The sequence below is a fragment of the Lichenostomus cassidix genome, chromosome 17 (genome assembly GCF_008360975.1).
Source record: "Lichenostomus cassidix isolate B80296 chromosome 17, HeHo_3.0, whole genome shotgun sequence".
NCBI lineage: Eukaryota > Metazoa > Chordata > Aves > Passeriformes > Meliphagidae > Lichenostomus > Lichenostomus cassidix.
The window spans coordinates 9,069,234-9,076,607 of record NC_139497.1 but is presented as its reverse complement, the minus strand read 5'-3'; the positions used below and the strand labels follow the sequence as shown (position 1 = coordinate 9,076,607).

Here is a 7,374-nt window from a genome sequence, read left to right as displayed (position 1 = left end):
AGGGGCTGGCAGAGGAGCTGTGGTTTGGGGAGCCTGGATGCTGTGGCTGCAGCTTTCCTGCACATCAGGTGCCATCAGAGCCTCTCCACTGGGGAAACAGCAGCTGAAGGTTCAGGTAAGGAATAATAATGAGGAAAACAAAATAAAGGTGTGAGAAAACTGAGCAAGGAGAAAAAAATCCTGAGCTGCAAAATACTCAGTAATGCTCCCAAACAATGCTGGCTCGGTGCAGCCCAAAATCCTGAGGCACTGGGAAGAGCCAGTTCGGAGAATCCCCAGCCACTGACTGGGGGTTTAATTTATTCCTCGCAGGCAGCCAGTGCTCCCTGCCTGTGCCGCTGCTCAGCACGGCAGCCAACTCTCCCCTTCCCACCCCAGAGGGGCGGCTGCTCCTGCCGCCCAAGCGTGGGCAGCTCGGGGCTGCGGAGCGATGCTCACAGAGCCATGAGTGAGGGGGGCACGGAGGGCTGCAGCCCGTGGGAGGACTCGCCCGGAGCCTCCTCAGCCGTGTTTGTGCTGCTTCACGCGATAGGCACCGGGCTCTGATCCCCCCGGGGGATTTCTCCAGCGCTAATTCACTCTGCACAAAGCCCAGCCCGCTCCCCAGCAGCCACCTTTGCATCCCTGCGGCTCCCCCGCGGCCGGAGCTCTGCCCGCAGCAGCGGCTGTCCCCCGGCTGGCCCCGAGCAAATGTCACCTGTACCCAATGAAGCAGACCCCGAGGTGCCACGGATGGATCCCAGGATTCTCATTTTCCTTCTCTACGTGATGATCCTGCACGAGCTGGTGAGCGGCTGGATGGAGTACCAGAAGCAGATGGCCAAGCCAAAGAAGCAGGCAGGTCCGGTTTGGTCCTCCAGGTGAGTAGCTGCCTGTTGTGTCCCCAAAGGTGCACAGAGGTGTTTTGATGGGGAGAATTGTTTTTGTATGCATCCATTGCTCCTTATAGATGTGTCTGTGTCTGTCTCATCTGCTGGGCATTAATGCACTGAGGGAGGATTAAGGGCTGTTAATCCCCTGAGCCTGCATTGTCTGAGCATCCCCTGCATTTGACACACTTGCAGATAAACATGCCTGAGATTCGGTTGGGTATTTTTGGTGGTTTTTTCTATGGAAATGTGCTGTAACTCAGCATATTTGCTGTGACTCAGGTTCCCAATCACCAGACCTGGAAGAGAAAAATGTGGGTAGCACAAGGAGCTACACTTCATGCATGATATTCATCAATGAGGCACAAACCTCCAGAGACTCTGCAATCAGAGTATTTCATGTTAAATCACTACCGTGCATGTCACTATCTCTCCGTCTCCTCCCACTCCCTGGGCTGTGCCCACTACACTCATCCTTTGTTTTCTGCCCAACAACAAAAATAAGCTGGAGAAGTAAGAACAATTAATGAAAAATGCTGCATGTTTTTAAAATTCAGATCCGTTCCTGCAAATATTGTTTATGTGCTGCTCACATGTAGCAGTGTTTGGGGTTTGGATCAGCTTGGTTGGGGTGTAATAATGAAGAATATTTGATGTCCTTATCTTCCATTAGCTGTGATTAGTAAATCACACCCCAGGACCCAAAATCCACCTCCTGCCAGATCTCAGTCCATGGCACACCAACACCTCGGAGCTCTGGACCTGAAAAGGTGCCTGTGACCCAGTTTGCTCCAGGTCTGGCTGCTGCAGCTCGAGTGCACAGAGCTCTCAGCTCACTCCTTATCCTAATCCCCTGATGTGCATCATTCCCAGCCGCAATTCCAGCCCCGCTGTGCCTGCTGCTGCACAAACACCCCCTGAAGGTGTCTCCATCCATAAAAGCCCCAAGAGAAAGTGGTGGGGTGAGGATGCAGCCATGGCTCACTGGCAGTCAGCAGCCAGCAGCTCCCAGCCCCTTCAGCCACAGTTCAGGAATACATTCGTTGCCTGGCTGGATTTCCAGAGCAGCAGAGCTGAGCTGCACCTTGTGCAAGTGAAATGATTAGCACTGGGAACACTGCCATGGGTGGAGACAGCGCAGAAATAGCCTGAAAGGGATGGGGCTGGCTGGATTCTGATCGAGGTCACAGGCAGATTTCCTGGCTGTCTCCAAGCAGAGTGCAGGGAGGAACTGGGACACAACTTGCACTGAGCTCTGGGGAAAACGAGAAAACCTAACAGAGTTATTTGATTTACTAGAAGCCACCAAACACCTTGCATCAAGCAGCCAGGATAACGCTGCAGGACTTGGTTTTTGAAAAGAGAATTAGGTACCTCATCAAAACTAAAAAATCCCCAAGAGCTGCCACCTCAGCCAGCCTCATTTTGGGACCAAGCTGGATGATTTGTGCGCAGCCCCACATCCTGGAGACATCCCAGCCCTCTCCATCCGAGCTGGATGTGCAGCCCACCCTGCCTGCCCTCTGTCACAGCCCTGCTCCAGCTGCTCCTCCAGCTGCCCCCAGTTTGGGAAAGCAGAGCTACCAGGTCTGTGTGGATCACGCAGATAATTCACAGATTGCACCATAAACAGGTGAAGCTCTGTGACCCAGAGATGTGGAGAATCACAGGAGGAATTGGCATCCTTTTAGAGGAATTAAGACTGTCCTGTAGGACTCCCTGGTGTGCCCTGGGCTCACACCCCCTGCTGCAGTAATGCTGAGGTTTTCTTGACTGATGAGCACATGAGATGAGGTTTCCAGTGCTCAGGGAGCACAGCTGGAGCCAGATGTTCATCCTTCAGTGTAGTCCTGGGTTAAGAAAGTGCTCAGAAACAGCTGCCACATCTGTAGCCTGCTTGTCCATGGAATTCAAGCTGTGACTCAGCAGCAGGAAAAAACTTCCTCATGCCTTTCACCAGGCCAGGAGCAGCAGAGCACCAAGGCAGCACCTGATGCAGAGTGAGAACAGGGACCTGGGACACCCAGCCCAGCCCAGTCCAGCCCTAGGGGCAATGGAACCTCGGCAGGTCTGGTGCCATCTCCACCCAGGAGGAGTGACAGCAAGGGGCTGGTGTGATCTGGAGCTCAAGGGTTATTGGATTTTAGGAAGGATTTGCAGACATTGCCAAGGCAGTCTCCCAAAACCTTCCTGTAGGAGCTTAACAGGGGTGTTAACCCTCCTTAGAGTGAGATCTGAGCCTCTCCTGTGCACCTGGTGGGTGATGGAACCTTCCCTGTCCCAGCTCCTGGAGATCTTGGAAAGCTGCTGAACTGCAGGTGCACAGATGTGAGCTCAGAACCACAGTGAGAACCTGGACCTGGGGACACTCAGCCTAGCCCTGGGGGCAGAGGAACCTCGGCAGGGCTGGTGCCATCTCCAGCTAGGAGGAGAGATAGCGAGGGGCTGGTGAGGTCTGGAGCTCAAGGGTTATTAGATTTTAGGAAGGATTTGTTGCCAAGCACTCAGCCAAAACTTTCCTGTAAGAGATTAACCCTGAGGTAAGAGCACAGCAGAGCTCCTGGGATGAGGTGGATGTGAGGACACTGCTTCCCAGCACAGCCTGGAGCTGGGCCAGTGCTGGAGAGGTGAAGCTCCATCTCCTGCCACGGGGCCTGAGTGCCACCTCCCCAGCCTGTTAAAAACCAAGTAGGAAATTAAGTTTTAAAGCAGCGAGCTGAATAGGACAGGAGGGTGCTCTCCCGACTAGCCTCAGCCCAGGCAGAGATTTCAGGGCTCTTCCCCCTTTTGTGGCTGTTGAATAGTAACAGGCTCTGTTGTGAGGCAGCTTTTTCTCACATTCACAGCTTTTCCACAGCTCTGTCTTCCTCCGCTCCTGGAGTGGCTGGCGGCTCCCCGCCCCTGCTCCATTCATCAGCCTCTCCCTGCACAGCCCCGAGTGCTCCCTGCCCGCCTTTCCTCCAGTGCTTTGGGCAGGGGGGAATGGATCAGAGAATTCCTGACTGCTTTGGCTTGGAAAGAACTGTAAAGACCATTTCATTGACCCCCCTGACAGGGTCACTTAGACAGGCTGCTCCAAGCCCTGTCCAGCCTGGCCTTGGACACTGCCAGGGATCCAGGGGCAGCCACAGCTTCTCTGGGCACCCTGTGCCAGGGCCTCAGCATCCTCACAGGGAACAATTCCTTCCCAATATCCCATCTATCCCTGCCCTCTGGCAGTGAGAACCCATTCCTGCCTTGTCCTGAACCCCCATCCTCCATCCCTCTCCAGCTCTAAGGTCTCCCTGGAGCCTTCTCTTCTCCAGGTGAACATTCCCAGCTCTGCCAGCTCCAGAGCAGAGGGGCTCCAGCCCTTGGAGCAGCTCCATGGCCTCCTCTGGACAATGTTTATTGACAAAGCCACTGGGGATCACAGCACAAGGGACTGAGCAGGATCTGAGAAGAGATCTCTGATCCCCAGCCCCAGAGATCCCCATGGGCAGCCCTGTTTGGGAACAGGGTCGGTGACCCAAAACTCCCTGTCCTTCTAGGAGCTTCCACTGGCTGCAGGATGGCCCCAGCCCTGTCCCACACCAGTAACGATGTCTTGCTTTGTTCCTCACCAGCAGCACCACCAGACCAACCCCGTCCAGCTTCTCCAGGCCCCTGGTGCACTCGGTGCGCAGGGAGAGGTATCGCGACTGGAGGAAACCAGGAAGGATCATCCGGAAAGCCTGAGCAGGGATCTGCTGGGAGCCTGGGGACACTGCTGAGCCAGAGGCAGCCACCCCTCCGGTCTGCACCCTCCAGGGATCTGCATCCCCCAGGGATCTGCATCCTGCAGCTTTCCACACGCAGCCTGCCACAGAGAGGGAATGAGCCCCTTCCTCCTGGGAATCCATCCCTGCGTGGTGAGGAGCAACACTGGAGCAGTGGGATAGCCCGAGGTGGGAAGAAGCATTCCAGCTTTTCACTACCCAACACCTTGAGGTGACTTTTCTTTCTTCTTCCCAAACGGCTGAGTGGATGGAGAGCAGATTTCCCGGGGGAAGAATGGAATTTGCTCCTGCATGGGCAGCCCTGAGAAGCTTCCCAGTGGTTTCAGACTCCTCTCCTCCTGCTCCAGACTTGTTGGCCAGTAAACAGCATTTCCCAAAGTGGCTGGAAAATGCCCAGTGTCCAGTCTGTCACCACTCCCAGGAGGACTTGCCTCCCCTGGGACACCCAGCAGTCACACCACTTTGGGAATGCTGGCTCCCTGTTAAATCTCATGCACCGAGAGCCTCTCAAATTTTTTCAGCCTTTCTTCACCTTTATTAAATGAGTTACTCCAGGGAAGAGGAGGGGAACTGCCCTCAACCAGTGACTCAGAGTTATGTCACCAAATGCAATTTACTGCAATGGCCTTGCAATTAGCATTTTTGGAGCCTTCCCAGCAGCTGAGGCAAATAAACATAAGAGCCACTTTCCAATGAGCGGATAGGTGAGGAAGAGATACTCTCTTGCTCTTTTAGGCATAAAATCAGATTTTAGAGGCAAAAGTCAGCTGTTATGTCCTGCATCCCACATAGCTGCTGTGGGCAGGATGGGAATGGTGGAGCACTGGAAGGATTCTGACACTGAGCTCTGACTGCAGCTGTCCATGGCAAAACTGCTCCTTATTTGCTGAACATAATGTTTGGCTCAAACACAGCCTGTTTTTCTCGTTGCCAACCATTTATAAGCCTGACTCAGGCTCACAGATGCATTATCCAGAAGCAGATAGGAAGGGGAGTGGGAATAGATTATGCATTCATTACCCAGAAGTAGCCACCAGATACATTTGCACATTTGTCTGCTGCTGGGTTGTTTGCAAATCCTTCCTGGCGGTTGATGCAGTGTTTGCTCAGTCACCCAGGGCTGGAAGTTCCCAGTCCTCTGTCCCAGGCAGGCTGGATCAGTAATTCAGATGTAAATCTCTACTTTCACCTAGGGGAGATGAAGTTTCTACCTTGAAGTTCATGCCTTGTGTGGAGGTGGTTGGGAAAAAGGAGGCAGAAGCAGCAGTTAACGCTTTCTGCACATTTCAGAGCATAAACTCGGAAATTGTGCCTCAGCTCTGTGACACTGTGGCTGCTCTCCTGTCCTGATCCATGCAGGTATGAGTGACAGCAACAGATGGAGAAGGTGTCAGGAGGAAAAACATTCAGGAAGTGTTTCTGGGTGCTGGGGGAATTTGCTTCCCTGCAGTTTAGTGTGTGTTTGGAGGATGTTCTCCCTGCTCTTCTGCTGAGCCTGTGGGAGTTTGGGAGCATTGGCTATGGAAAAAGGGTTTGAGTTCATTCCTGCAGTGGGGCAGGGTGGGATTGGCCCCAGGGAGCATGCTGGGCTCACAGTCCCAGCAGGACAGACAGACCTGAGCAGGGACAGAGAGATGCACCTTGAAGGAAGGGTGAAGGGCCAGGACTGCCTTGCCTTGCTGATGCCATGATGCATTTACCCCTGTGAATATAATCTTGTTTACTCCCAATAAACTCTTTTACATATGTGGTGTTCAGATTGTCTCTTCTCATTCAACCCTTTTGTCTCTCTCCTGGTTTTGGCTTTTCCAGCCAGAGACCCAGTGAAGGTGCTGGCTGGAATTTGGTAGTGACCCAGTATGGCTGAAAGCTGAATTTACAGCACAAAAGTTCATTATCTCATCCCTTATGCAGAGGAACCCAGGACTGCTGACCAGAGTCCAGTTTTGGATGGTTGTAGGGTTTATTTCCCTACCTAGGCTTTGGGTTTTTTTCAAACATTTAGGTCACTCTGCATCTCTGTTGGAGAAAGTCCTGCCCAAGCAATGTACCCTGGAATGGGAACTGGTGATGGTGGAGAGCTCAGGATCCACCAGCCTGCAGTGTGTGAACCTCAGAGACCTGAGGGAGTGGTGAAACCCAAAGCTGTGTCCAGAGCCTGTGGGGACTCCCCTTCCCCTTGGCATTTGGGCATTTGGGCTGACCAATGGCCCAGGGTGAGGAGGACACAGCCAAGGGTGGCCAGTGGGTACCTGCCTGACCCTTTCAGCACCCCTGGCCATTCATTTCCCCCTGCAGGAGATGGGGTGACTCCTCAGCGAGGCAGAGCTGTGCTGGGATATCCTAACACACAAGGAATGACTGGACAGGAATTGCCAGGAATCCCCACAATGTTCTGTAACCAGCAATGCCTCTGACCCCAAACCAGCACAGACACTGCACTGAGCTGCTCTGTTTGATCCAAAAGAAGACACACGCCCCAAAATACCCCAAAAAAGACAAGAACCAGGAGTTTCTGGATGCCTGGCAGCTCCTCAGCTCGGGTCACAAAGTGCAGCTTCCCCCGAGGGGAACAGGGGGATGGCACCTCGTGTGGCTTCAGCTGGGGCAGGAGGCTGTGGGGGCTGATGGCTCTGCTCGAAATAGACTCTGTGGGCTGCACCCTGAACCACACTTTTCTCAGAAACTTCCTTTTCAGCTTGAATTTAAGTTTTGCAGCCCTGTCACCGTGAGTCAGTGAAAGCCCA

The 7,374-nt window shown here is 53.5% G+C and overlaps 1 long non-coding RNA gene across 1 annotated transcript; it reads left to right on the top strand.

Moving 5' to 3' along the window:
* On the top strand, nt 1–6,384 carry LOC146429992 (uncharacterized). Its single transcript, XR_014855405.1, has 3 exons — nt 1–860; nt 4,475–5,760; nt 5,797–6,384. It is a non-coding gene; the product is annotated as an uncharacterized LOC146429992 (long non-coding RNA).
* The last annotated feature ends 990 nt before the right edge of the window (nt 6,385–7,374 follow it).